This window comes from Ovis canadensis, chromosome 3 (assembly GCF_042477335.2).
Source record: "Ovis canadensis isolate MfBH-ARS-UI-01 breed Bighorn chromosome 3, ARS-UI_OviCan_v2, whole genome shotgun sequence".
NCBI classification, from domain to species: domain Eukaryota; kingdom Metazoa; phylum Chordata; class Mammalia; order Artiodactyla; family Bovidae; genus Ovis; species Ovis canadensis.
This window is the reverse complement of record NC_091247.1, coordinates 87,647,660-87,660,793: the sequence shown is the minus strand read 5'-3', so window position 1 is coordinate 87,660,793 and position 13,134 is coordinate 87,647,660. Positions and strand designations below refer to the sequence as shown.

General features: G+C 44.3%; 1 protein-coding gene across 2 annotated transcripts in view; it reads left to right on the top strand.

The window, feature by feature from the left end:
* The window catches only part of CRIM1 (cysteine rich transmembrane BMP regulator 1), a 210,430-nt gene that overhangs the window by 182,260 nt on the left and 15,036 nt on the right, over nucleotides 1-13,134 (top strand). The gene's annotated exons all lie outside the window — the stretch shown is intronic.

Genomic DNA, 13,134 nt, shown 5'->3' with positions numbered 1-13,134 from the left:
ACTGTCTATTTGGAACATCTATTGATTATTGCGTATTTAACTCAGCCCAAGAACCAAACAGGAAATAGTTAATGCAGCATCCACATGGGGAAACAGTGGAAACAGTGTCAGACTTTATTTTTTTAGGTTCCAAAATCACTGCAGATAGTGACTGTAGCCATGAAATTAAAAGACGCTTACTCCTTGGAAGAAAAGTTATGACCAACCTAGATAGTATATTCAAAAGCAGAGACGTTACTTTGCCGACTAAGGTCCGTCTAGTCAAGGCTATGGTTTTTCCAGTGGTCATGTATGGATGTGAGAGTTGGACTGTGAAGAAGGCTGAGCGCTGAAGAATTGATGCTTTTGAACTGTGGTGTTGGACAAGACTCTTGAGGGTCCCTTGGACTGCAAGGAGATCCAACCAGTCCATTCTGAAGGAGATCAACCCTGGGATTTCTTTGGAAGGAATGATGCTCCAGTACTTTGGCCACCTCATGAGAAGAGTTGATTCATTGGAAAAGACCCTGATGCTGGGAGGGATTGGGGGCAGGAGGAGAAGGGGACGACCGAGGATGAGATGGCTGGATGGCATCACGGACTTGATGGATGTGAGTCTGAGTGAACTCCGGGAGTTGGTGATGGACAGGGAGGCCTGGCGTGCTGCAATTCACGGGGTCGCAAAGAGTCGGACTGAGCAACTGAACTGAACTGAAGATATACAATCCATAGGACTAAATGTTGTGCATTTTTAAGCCATCATGTTATAATACTAGCATCTTCATTGGAACACTTTTCACAGCTGTTTCTCCAATATGTTTTCCTAAAATTAAAAACTTCCATGTATTGGAAAGAGAATGTACTTTAAAGCCAAGGTGTTATGACCCCATCTCTGGCATATTCTACCTGTAGGTCTTGGTGATAAGACGTAACTGTAGGTCAGTTTTCTCATCTGTAAGATGAGAATAATAATATTGTTCTGTACTTCACTAAAGTTCTGTGAAAATTAAGTGATATACATATGTGCTTGCATGCTTAGTCACTCCATCGTGTCTGACTTCTTTCTGACCCCATGGACTTTAGCCCATCAGGCTCCTCTGTCCATAGGATTTTCCAGGCAAGAATAATGGTGTGGGTAGCCATTCGCTTCCCCAGGGAATCGTCCCCATCCAAGAATCGAACCTGGGTCTCCTGCATTGCAGGCAGATTCTTTATTGTCTGAGCCACCACTATGAAAAATCCATACATATGTGAAGTCTGTTTGTTGTTCAGTTGCTTCCATCTCTTTGAGACCCCATGGACTGTAGCCTGCCAGGCTCCTCTGTCCATGGAATTCTCCAGGCAAGAATACTGGAGTGGTTAGCCATTCCCTTCCCTAGGGGATCTTCCCGACCCAGGGATCAAACTCAGACCTTGTGCCCTGCAGGCAGATTCTTTACCATTTGAGTCATCAGGAAGCCCAGTGTGTGAAAGCTCCTTAGAATGGTAAAGAGGATATGGATATTTATTGGCTCAGAGTTACAGCTCTTTGAACACATGGTGCACCTGACCTAGGTGGCAGACACCACAGGGACTCTTCATATCTCACTTTAAGTACAGCACCCACCTTTCTGCAAGAGAAACTGGATATCGCATCCCAGTGATGAATTTCTGAAGAACGCAACTATCTGAGAAAACACTTTGGTGATATACTTCATCCTTCACACTTCTAGCTTAAATAGCCCATGGTGCCCTCAGTCACCTTATCATGACCCCAGTGGAAGCAGCGTGGTATCTGCAGGTTTGTTTTGCAGCTGAGTGGTAGCAGTGCCTGGCCCCCAGGCCTCAGAGCTTCACTTTCCTTCCATGCCTCTGGACATCACACAGAAGAGAGAGGGAGCTCCTTTATTTTTCTGTTTGCACTGAGAGGCTAGTCCCGTTTGAGGAGTCCATGGGACTCATTGTACAGGATCCACTGTGATTCCTGGAAGCAAAGGATGTGGTGTTTACTATCAGGGGAGGCACCCAAGTGCTTCCTGCATGTTCCTCAGAGCTCTGGCTCCCTGGGGCCCCTGCTTTGCAACCCCAGTGGTCACAGACAGTGCCGAGTGATTTGAGCAAAAGGAAAGCAGGATGCTTTCCTGTGTATTGTTTGGAGGGTGTAAGACGGATAACATTCGGTTGTCATGCACTATACTAACTTTGGAACTGGTCTAAAGTTGTCGTGACAAAAATAAACAGGGTTTGATTTCAGTTTGTTTAGATCGTGCCCTCCACCCTAGGAAGCATCTCATCTTGCTTATCCCATAGGCAGCTTTCCCCTCTCACTTCTGTATCCTTTCCAGGCCCCTGGCTGTGTAAATAGAATTTCAAGTTGTTCTGGTTAACTTGGGGGAAACTTCTGAGTGGCATGTCTTTATCTGAGCTTCTGCTCTGTGTTCTTATTTTAAAGATGTCTCTTGCACGGAAGGGAGACTGGCACTGGTGCTTGCAGAATACTAGCAGGTGCTTTTGCCTCTGATTTCTGCCTGGGGGCCAGCCCTGATTGTGCACCCTCTAATGAGGGGGGAGGACCCCCTTTAACAGGATTACATTTCAGTGACAAAATGCAGTCAGACCTGAAGTCTGTCTGCAGACTGACCAAGCTCGGGCTCTAATGGGATGAAGCACCTCCTGTAAGTACAGAAACTCCTCTGGTGCAGAAACTGGCCACCCTGGGAAGCCCACTGGCTTCTACTTCAGAGTTTTCTTAATCTAGAGAAGAGTCAATCTTTATACTCTTTGAAGTTCGAAATGGAATGTTTCACTGAATTTCTATCCAGGAAGTGTTTAATCAACCCATAACATGCTTATACAAGGATGAATAAGTTCTATCGCTGAGAAAGTCCCTCTTCTTTGCATGCAGCAGGAATCAGAGACCACTGCGTTTATCAGTTTGGTAGGAACTCAGGAAAGTTTACAATTTCTCTGTTAACCTGGAACCCTATGTCAGCACCTATTTTTTCCAATATGTTCAAGAAACCTGAAAGGCTCTTTTGGCCTTTATAAAGAGACCTGGACTCCCATCCCAAAAAACAGAATAAAAGCAGAAATGGGCCTTTCAGGAAAAGTCTTAAAACCAGGAGCAGATCTGCCTTTCCAGCAGTGAAGACATTATAGAGATCGGGAGCTTTGAGTACAAGCTACCATTCCCCTTGCCATAACCCTTCTCTGCACCCCTCCCCCGCCAAAAAAAAAAAACAACCAAAAAACACAGTATATGGAGATACGAGGCAGCCTACATGGCAGTACTGTGACCAGGTGTCTCAGTTTTTTATTTCTATGTAAGTGAATTAAGAGCAAGTACTTTGTTAGAAGCTAAAAGTTGTAAACTAAAGTACTCAGTTTTTGAGATTAATCAGTAAGTTTTATTTTTGCATTTTTAGCCAAAAGCTTTATCGCTTGCTGATGGAGTAACTGTGTTAGATCTCTGCTTCACTGAAATTGTCGAGGCTACTTGCACCTGCTTTTAGTAAGATTTCATTGAGTTCCGCTTCTGTGTTCCTTGTCAGTCTTTGGAGCTCCAGCAGACCAGCATGTTCAAAACCAGTCTTCATCTTCTGTGCCTACAAATCTCTCCACTTCTTAGGGACCTGCTCATTTGCTCAGATTCCTTTTTCATTATGATTTCTGTTTATCTCCACTTTATGTAAAAGGATAAAAAAAAGTAAAGCTAGTTTCTCCAACAGGAGGCACCCGCATTCCATTGATTCTCTGTCGTTGTGTGTGCCCAGCTTGGGATATAAAAATGCAGAGTATATCATAGGGCAGGGATCACAGTGTCCTGTCAGCTAAGAGAAATTGAAATGTAAGGTCATAGCAGGTTCTCAGTGCTTTGTGAAAGGTAGCCAGCAGTCTCCGCCTCCTCCGTGCTTCCCTAACTCGGCCGTCTCTGTGGAAATGCCTGCCGACTTTTCCACTCTCACTTCTCGTCTTACGTTGCCCACAGTGTAACCAGTACCTTTCTCCACCTGCCTAAATGATTGCATTAAAGTTTTCTTTAAATTCCTCAAACCTTAATCTTAAGAAATCACTTTGAAGTGTGTTATTATTAGCAGGGCCTGGAGTTGGCATAGTTTTTTCCAAGTCATTTGGCACATGTGTTTGGACCTGAAGTCACATAAAGCTGCTAAGATCCCCGGGATCCAGGAATCTCCCGCAGGGCAGAAATGCCCCGCTCCCCGCCTCCCGCCATGCCCCCGTCCCCAGTGTCTAGAAGGGTGCCCTCCACAGTGAGGCGTGGGGAGCACCCAGTGCACTGCTGGGCGGGGTGCTGCTGATGGGACTTGCTCCAGGAGCGAGAGCTGCATTTAGCTTCTTGGCCACTAGGATCCCAGAGCAAATTACTTTTCAGGTCTCTAAATAGTATGCTGGAGATTTGAAAGAACTGATGCCATTTCTAAAGCCGCCCAACTTCCTCCCAGGAAGTTACTCCCACACTGAGACTCTTGACTTCATGACCTACCACAACCAGATTTAGAACCTGAACCACCTATGTAGGAAAGTTATCTCCTGGCAGAAATGGAAAAGTCCAGCTGCCATACAGTTTCTAGCAGATTTTACTTCTTATAGCCTTTGCCAGAGGAAAGGCGGCAGGGAGTCTGAAACCCCTTTCTTCTCACCGTGGTCGGATTCAGAGCAGCCCTGATGCTGCGCCAGTGGCTCCTGAGAGACTAAATTGGCCTTTTAGAAAGGAGGAAAAGGTCCAGATTTTAGTGTCTAGGTTTCTCCCCAGCTATTAATTAGTTTTATGGTATAATTAGTAAAATAGCTCAAGAGGAGAAGCAAAATCCAACTTTTAATGGCCTGGTAAGCCTTTTTTCTTATCTTAAAAAGAAGTGAAATAGCAAGGTTCAGTCAATGGGAGAGGTCACTTCAAAAGGAGTTCACATTTCAAAATCTCATCACTTCCTCCTCTCTTTTCATATAACCAGAATCAAGAAAAAGGGGGGAAAAAGAAAAACCACACTGAATTTTCAAAACTCTATTACTGAAAGAGATCACATATTTTTTATTGTAGTCAGACAGGATGCAAGATAATGTTGCTTCTGTTTGAATCCAAAAATATAAGATGTATGTCTGATCGCTCCGTGAGTTAAACACCCAGCCTGCAACTCACAATGCTGATACTGATACAGAATAACCCTCCATCCTTTAGCAGGAAGGGACCTTTCTTTCCGATAGAGGCTAAAAGTCATTTCAAACCAATCTGGTGGATAAGATAGAGGCCCAGACCTGAGGAACCAAATACCAAAGCTGACCTCAGCCAAGGAGTGGCCATAAAATAGTAACAGTCTTCCTTGCTTGTTTCAAAATTTGACTCTGGATGTCCTTGCAGAAGAGAAATTCCAAAGCCATATGGAGCGAGGGCAGTAGTGCTGGAGTATGTTTGTAGCCCTTAACAATGACTATTTTAGAAGGGCATCACGTTTGTTTGGGTGTATAGCTCATAATGTGTTTGTTTTAAAAATAAGCCTTATTAATTAGTGTCATACCTCACTTTTTCCTTGAACCGTTCTTCTCTAATCGTCTTCCTTGAGAGAGAGAGGAGTGTTAAATAGGAATTATCCTGAGAAGAACCACGAGTCCTCAGTAGCCACTGTATCTCCAGTCTTGTCAGGACTATGCCATGTCTGATACAGTCGGTTGAAGGGTAATCTACCTTTGAAGGCAAAGACATATGCGCATGTTCAGTCAACTCTTTGTGACCCCATGGACTGTAGCCTGCCAGACTCCTTTGTCCATGGGATTTTCCAGAGAAGAATACTGGAATAGGTTGCCATTTCCAGTATTTCCTCCTCCAGGGGCGTTTCCCAATCTAGGTATCGAACCTATGTCTCCTGCATTGCAGGCAAATTCTTTACCCGCTGAGCCATCAGGGAAGTGTTATAAAGACCTCCAGCCTCATCAGACATTGGGGCAAGAAGCACATGCCCATTCTCCAGAGTCGTGAGCAGTAGCCACTTTTGTTTGTGTGGCCCACATCCCTGCCGAGGAACATGCCCCCGCTGAGGGTTATCCCACTGGGGACACAGCAGGCAGGTGGTGTGCAGCTATGGAGGTGCATGTGGTTCCCCTTCTGGCCCTGCCACTTCCTAGCCATGCGTTCTGCACAAGTTACTTATTTTTTCTGTGCCTCAGTTTTCTGTGGAATTCAGATATACCCTGTTCCATTGGGTTGTGGAAAGCATGTGAAATTGACTCGTAAAAAAGGCTCCATTAGGGAATTCCCTGGTGGTCCAGTGGTTAGGACTCTCTACTCTCACTGCCGAGGGCCTGGGTTCAGTTCCTAGTGAATTAGGAAACTAGGATCCCCACAAGCCTTGCAGCACCACCAACCAAACAAAAAACAGACAGCTTGGTTAGCACCGTGCCCAGGACAGAGTAGGCGGTCAGTCAGTGGAGGTTATGATTATTATTAGGTGTGGAAGAGTAAACCCAATGTCACTGTCAGCAGAAGCAACTCTCTGGAGTGATGAATATAACAGAATGAAATGGCACAGCCCACTCGATAACCAAATAGAAGCCATTCAGATGCTTTCAGTTGGATAGGTCCCATGTCTCTCTTTCTATATCCCTCTTCAATCTTAAAATTTTAAATGCTTTTATGTGAACTTTCAATTAGGCTATGTTGTTTTCCCCCAAAATCTACAATGACTTTATTTATAACCTCAAATCAGGTAAATTAGCCACCATATCTCCCTGTAAATCAAGTTATTTCTAAACTTTTTTGACAGAGCTTTTCTCAAATTGACCCAAAGGTGCCGTGGGAGGACGTGATCCATCCAAGAAAAGAAGTGAGCGTGTGAGAAACAGGGGCATTTGCAGCAACATGCAGGGACCTGGAGATTATCACACTAAGTGAAGTCAGCAGAGAAAGACAAATCCATATGATATTACTTTCATGTAGTATCTAAACTATGACACGAATGAACCTATCTGTGAAACAGACTCATGGGCATAGAGATCAGACCTGTGGTTCCCAAGAGGGCAGGTACTGGGGGGGCTGGCCGGGGGGGGGGGGTGTTGGACTAGAATTTGCGGTTGTAGATGCAGACTATTACATTTAGAATGGATAAACAACAAGCTTCTACTGTATAACACAGGGAATTAAGTCCAATCTCCTGGGATAAATCATAATGGAAAAAAATATTTTTAAAAATGAACGTGTGTTTATGTAAAACTCAGTCACTTTGCTGTACAGCTCAGGTTGACACAACACTGTAAATCAGCTATACTTCAATTTAAAAAAAAAAGAAATAGCACCAGGATCCATCAGTGAAACTGAAAATCACAACATGCTTTCTCTGTTTAGATCACTGGCTTTTCAGATGAAATTTGGTCTAAAGAAAAGATGTTTCTATAAAGCCTCATTAACCGAAATCTAATTAACTAAAATCTAGTCTAGTCTAATCTGGGCCACATAGCAGCCACCCTGGAAAAAATTAGTCAAGGCTTTTTTCAAAACAGGAGTCCTCATTTATTTCACATGAAAATTCCCCAGAGTGGTGACCAACCCACATCTTAAGTGCAGCTTTGTTTTTTTGTTTTTTTTAGTTTTTTATTTTTTTAATTTTAAAATCTTTAATTCTTACATGCGTTCCCATGTTTGAAGAAACAAACTGTACTGTTATGAAATATATTGATTTTGTACTCAAACTGATCAGATTTGAGGATATCACAGAAAACCACCCCCTGCAAGCATCAGGGGGAACATTTTTCTTTCGAAAAGAGAAAATGGGGCTTGTCCTGGACTGAAGTCCGCATCCTCAAGCCAGCCAGCCCTGATGTAAACTGTCCGCTGCTAACCATGGCTCACCCCGGGTCAGCACATTGGATTCAGCTTGACCTCTACCTGAAAAAGCTGGAGAGCCCAAAAGCCGCCCACTGTTCCAGAGAGGACCAGGCATAGTCAAGACCACAGGAAGAGGGCTCTGTGTGTTCCTGGGAGGGTAAGAGAGGGAGCTGTTAGGTAGAGCTCCCAGGTGGCTCAGTGGTAAAGAAACTGCCTGCCGGTGCTGGAGACCCAGGAAACGTGGGTTCAACCCCTGGGTTGGGAAGATCCCTTGGAGGAAGAAATGGCAACCCACGCCAGCCTTCTTGCCTGGAAAACCTCATGATCAGAGGAGCCTGGTGGCTACAGTCCATGGAGTCACAGAGTTGGACACGACTGAGCATGCATGTAGGCAGGGCAGAGAAAGTGGCTTGCTTCGCAGTCAGGTGGAGGCAGGAGTAGATTCAGGCTCCACTGCCTGCCGCTTGGTTACTGGATTCCTTCCTTTTGCTGAACGTTAGGGGATCTTGAGCGCGGCGCCTGGGTACCACAGATGCTCAGCAGTTCTCTTCTTCAGTGCTTGACCCTAAATCCTTCTTTCGAAACCCTCTCTCTTGTCTATGCCATTTGCATCCTTGGACTTGCAGTCTGTAAGGAGATCAGCTGTGAGAGTGCTGGGCATATGGATCTTAGATCTTGCTGTGTGGCCCAGCTGATTCTGCACACAAGCCCAAACACTGGTTTTAGACTTCTGGGCAAACCTTGAGACATCTCATTCCTGTAGTCAGGTCCCTTTAAAAGATCTTTTTTGGATCCGTGTGGGCAAGCTCAGTCGCTCCATTGTGTCCTACTCTCTGACTCCATGGACTCACCCACCAGCTTCTCTGTCCATGGAATTTTCCAGGCAAAAGTACTGGAGTGGGTTGCCATTTCCTTCTCTAGGGGATTTTCCCAACCCAGGGATTGAGCCAGGGTCTCCTGCATTGGCAGGTGGATTCTTTACCACTACACCCCCTGGGAAGCCCCAGTGAGAGATGTACTCTCAGCTCCTGCTTTCCACCAGCAGTTGACTGGCATCTGCTAACCAGCTCTACCACCCCTCACCTACACCCATTGTTTGAACCTAATAAGAGAGCTCCCTGACCTCAAGTCAAAGTTAATTCTGTTGAAAATGAACTGAAGTTGAAGGTGAGATGTTTCCAAGACAATGTGCTGAGAACTTGAATGGAATAGAAATAAACTGGTAGAAGCAACTGGATATTGGGCCCATGGTAGTCAGCTCCCTCCCTGGAGGGGAAGAGCTTCATCACGGCCCCTGAAGCTCTTGGGGCTCCACCTGACTCTGCCTTAGCACCTGAGCGTGGGGCCTGCTGCAGCCTCAGCATGTCAGTGCCCAGTTAATGGCTTTCACTGTTCCATTGTCATCGCTTTGCTTCTGTGAACTCTTCATCTTCCTTGAATTTGGAAACAGACTTATTTTTGTAACAAAATCAAATGAGAAAGTTTAGTTTCATCTAATATGTAGTAAAAGTTCTTCGTTCAACCCGTTGCCTTCTAAGAGAGCCAGAGTAGTTTCTCTCCTTCTTTTATCATTTTATGAATACTCTTTGGGACAGTGATATCATACAGTAAGTTCCTGATTGAGTAGTTACAGAAACACCAAGTTATGCTGCAGCTCAGCATGTGATCTCTGGCCTGTCTTCCACGGTTTCATTTCTTTGCTTGCAGTCCATTGAAATTCCTCAGAGTGGGTCAGCAGCCTTCAGAAAGCGCCACACGCGTGACCATATTCTTTAGAAGCAGGCTTAGACTAAGCGCTTTCCTTCAGTGTGTGTGTGTCTGTGTATATGTGTGTGTGGGGGCTGGTGGGGAGGGCAGTGTTGGGGATGAGGGGCAGGTGGGTAACGTATGGACGTGTCTGTTGGAGATAATTTAATATTTTTGCCTTTATCAAGAGTAACTCATAATCATTGCAGGAAAAAAAGAAAAAGAAAAATTCACCCTTGGTTCTAACAGTTACTTACTATTAACATTTTCATTTCTTTCTAGACAATTCTAAATTTTTCTCTTTATGTGATTGAGCTTATACTACACATGATGCATTTTAATAGCTGCACAGTATTCTTTCATATATGATTTACCATGAGTCATTTCAGTAGTCCCAAGTTGTTGGACACAGGGTTTTTTCCCCCCCTAATTTCTTGCTATTATAAATAATATTGTGATGGACATCTATGTAAACAACCTATTTGAGGTCTTTTCTGATTATTTCTTGGGACAGCGGACTGAAAATAGAATTATTTGATCAAGGAAGTTTAAGATTTGCAAAGATACATGAGGGATACTGCCAGCTTTGCCTGTTACCCCACATCTTCACTACTGGAGACTAAAACGTGTCCCCTTTTACTTCACGTCAGTTCAGTCGCTTAGTCATGTCTGACTCTGTGACCCCGTGGACTGCAGCACGCCAGGCTTCCCTGTCCATCACCAACTCCAGGAACTTGTTCAGACTCATGTCCATCGAGTCGGTGATGCCATCCAACCATCTCATCCTCTGTTGTCACCTTCTCCTCCTGCCTTCAGTCTTTCCCAGCATCAGGATCTTTGCAGATAAGTCAGCCCTTTGCATCAGGTGGCCAAAATATTGGAGCTTCAGCTTCAGCATTAGTCCTTCCAACAACTATTCAGGACTGATTTCCTTTAGGATTGACTGATTTGATCTCCTTGCAGTCCAAAGGACTCTCAAGGGTCTTCTCCAACACCACAGTTCAAAAGCATCAATTCTTCGGCGCTCAGGTTTCTTCACAGTCCAACTCTCACATCCATACACGACTGCTGGAAAAACCATAGCCTTGACCAGACGGCATTTGTCAGCACCACTTTTACTTGTTGAGCCCGAATCAGTTCTGCCCTAGAGGCAGCCTCATGGTTGCATTCATACAGAAAAGCAAAGAGTTTGAAGGTCAACCACTGCACCGCTGATTGACCCACTAGAATATCTGGTTTGATAAGCCTTGACCAGGTCCTTGACAGGCTCACCAGCTGTTTATTTCTTAAAGCAGGAAAGTGACTCATACATTGGAATTACTTCTGCATCACCTCCCATTCAGGAAACAGAGTCGTCCTTCATGCCTCTGTCCCCCCACCATCCATATCCTGACCACTGTTTCTCAGAAATAATTCTAAACCTCACCTTGCCTCTCCATTCCCATCACCACATCACCATCTCCATACCACATCACCATCTCCATCACCACATTACTCCAGGCCCATAGCACATCCCTATCAACAGTGTTCCCATCTTCCTAATCCCATTTAGGCTTCCATACTGTCATATTCCCAGAGAAGGCAATGGCACCCCACTCCAGTACTCTTGCCTGGAAAATCCCATGGACGGAGGACCCTGGTAGGCTGCAGTCCATAGGGTCGCAAAGAGTTGGACACGACTGAGCAACTTCACTTTCACTTTTCACTTTCATGCATTGGAGAAGGAAATGACAACCCACTCCAGTGTTCTTGCCTGGAGAATCCCAGGGACGGCGGAGCCTGGTGGGCTGCCATCTGTGGGGTCGGACAGAGTCGGACACGACTGAAGCGACTTAGCAGCAGCAGCAACTGTCATATTCCAGGGTTCTCTTCTTAAAGAGAAAACTGATTAAGGCCCCTCCCCTGCACTGCAGGAAGGATCTAAGTCTGCATCGTTCTTCATGGCCCTTTACGGTCTGACCCCCACCTCATCTCCAGCCGTCCTGCCTGCAGCCCTGACACCTCCCACTGTCCTTCTAGTGGGGCAGGCTGTTGGGCACACCACTGTCTGCTTTCAGTACCCTTCTTTCCAGCTTCTTCATCTTCTACTTATCTCTCAAAATAAAACTAAAACATCAGATCCTGGGCAAAGCCTCTCCCAGTTCCCCCAGCAGAGTTAGTTGCTCTGCCCTCTGAGTTTTGTTGTCCAGCTCCGCATTGAATTCACGAAACAGTGGCTGCTGCGTGGTACCTGGTGAGGAGTCCCAGTCTCCGTAGCCTTTCTCCCCCACTTTTGCTCAGTCCTCTGGGTCGGAGTCCAGGTCCTCCCTTTTTTCCCATTGATGATAAATGTTTGTAGAATAAATCAATGCATGTCTTTATAATGTTTAACATACAACCACTATTTTAATATCTTAATATTATAGATAATTTTAACCTGACTTGTATTAGCATTAGTTAATTAAATGTCTTAAGATGCGATGGGTGTTTTTGCCTCGATCTTAAGAAAATGCAGACCAGTGCTTGCCCTTGAGATGAACTTCTTTTATTAAAATGACTCCTCATCCTCTCTGTGGTTCTATCTCATTGTCTTCTGCCTCTTCTCTAAGAAAAGAACTGGCAGAATACCTCTAGGAGGAAAAACACAAAGTAGATAAAGTGATGGACGAGATGAGGTGAGCATTGTAACCTTGTCCTCAGAGGTCCTTGCACTGTAATGCATTACTCCAATTTTATGCAGTGATATTAGTCCATCATGTAAGCTGTTGCAAGGTGTATGGAAAATGTAATCAGTAATATTGCTTTATGAAGGAATGCTTCCTTTCATAAAGAGTCCTCTGCATAATAGACTCTATAGATTTGATGGCAAATTTAATGTCCTCAATCAAGAGTTGGCTCGAGGTCAGTGTATTACTTGAATTAAGTTCATTAAGTGATTCTGCTCAGCCATTCACTGTGTACATTTTGGGTATCTTAACAAAATCACCTCCTCTAAGGATTTCAGATTAGTGAAAACTTCTGAGATGAGTTTAATATGAAAGCCTCCAAGTGAATTTTTAAGCTTACTGGTCCATGCACCAGAGCCCTTTCTATGGAGTATTCCCAGATACAATGAAATGCATTTTTAAAGAGATATTAAAAATTTTCTGCTTACAACTAGAACTTTTTTTTTTCACACAACAGCAGGATACAAATTCAAGTTCGCACAGACTGTAAACTAGAGATACTGGGATATATATCCAGGGATTAAAACAAAGGTACAAAAATTTCATGTTCTAAAGATATTGAAATCATACAAAGTCTCTTCTCTTATTGCTGTGGAATTTTTACAACTGGAACTTAACTGTCTCCCTTACTGAACCTCAAGCAACAGTAATTACAGAAATAGTGAAAAAGCATTGGGAAGCAGAGATATTATGCATTTAAATACTTGACAGATTCATTTCCACGATTACTTATAACACTCCATTATGGACCGAAACTTCCGTCTTTGGCAACACAAAATATCAGAGTCATGAGACATTATTGGTGCCATCTATCAGGGGCATATGCTTGAGTGATTGGTAAGAAGAGAGTATGGATTCCAAAGACATATTTCTGCCTGTGATCCTTCTCTG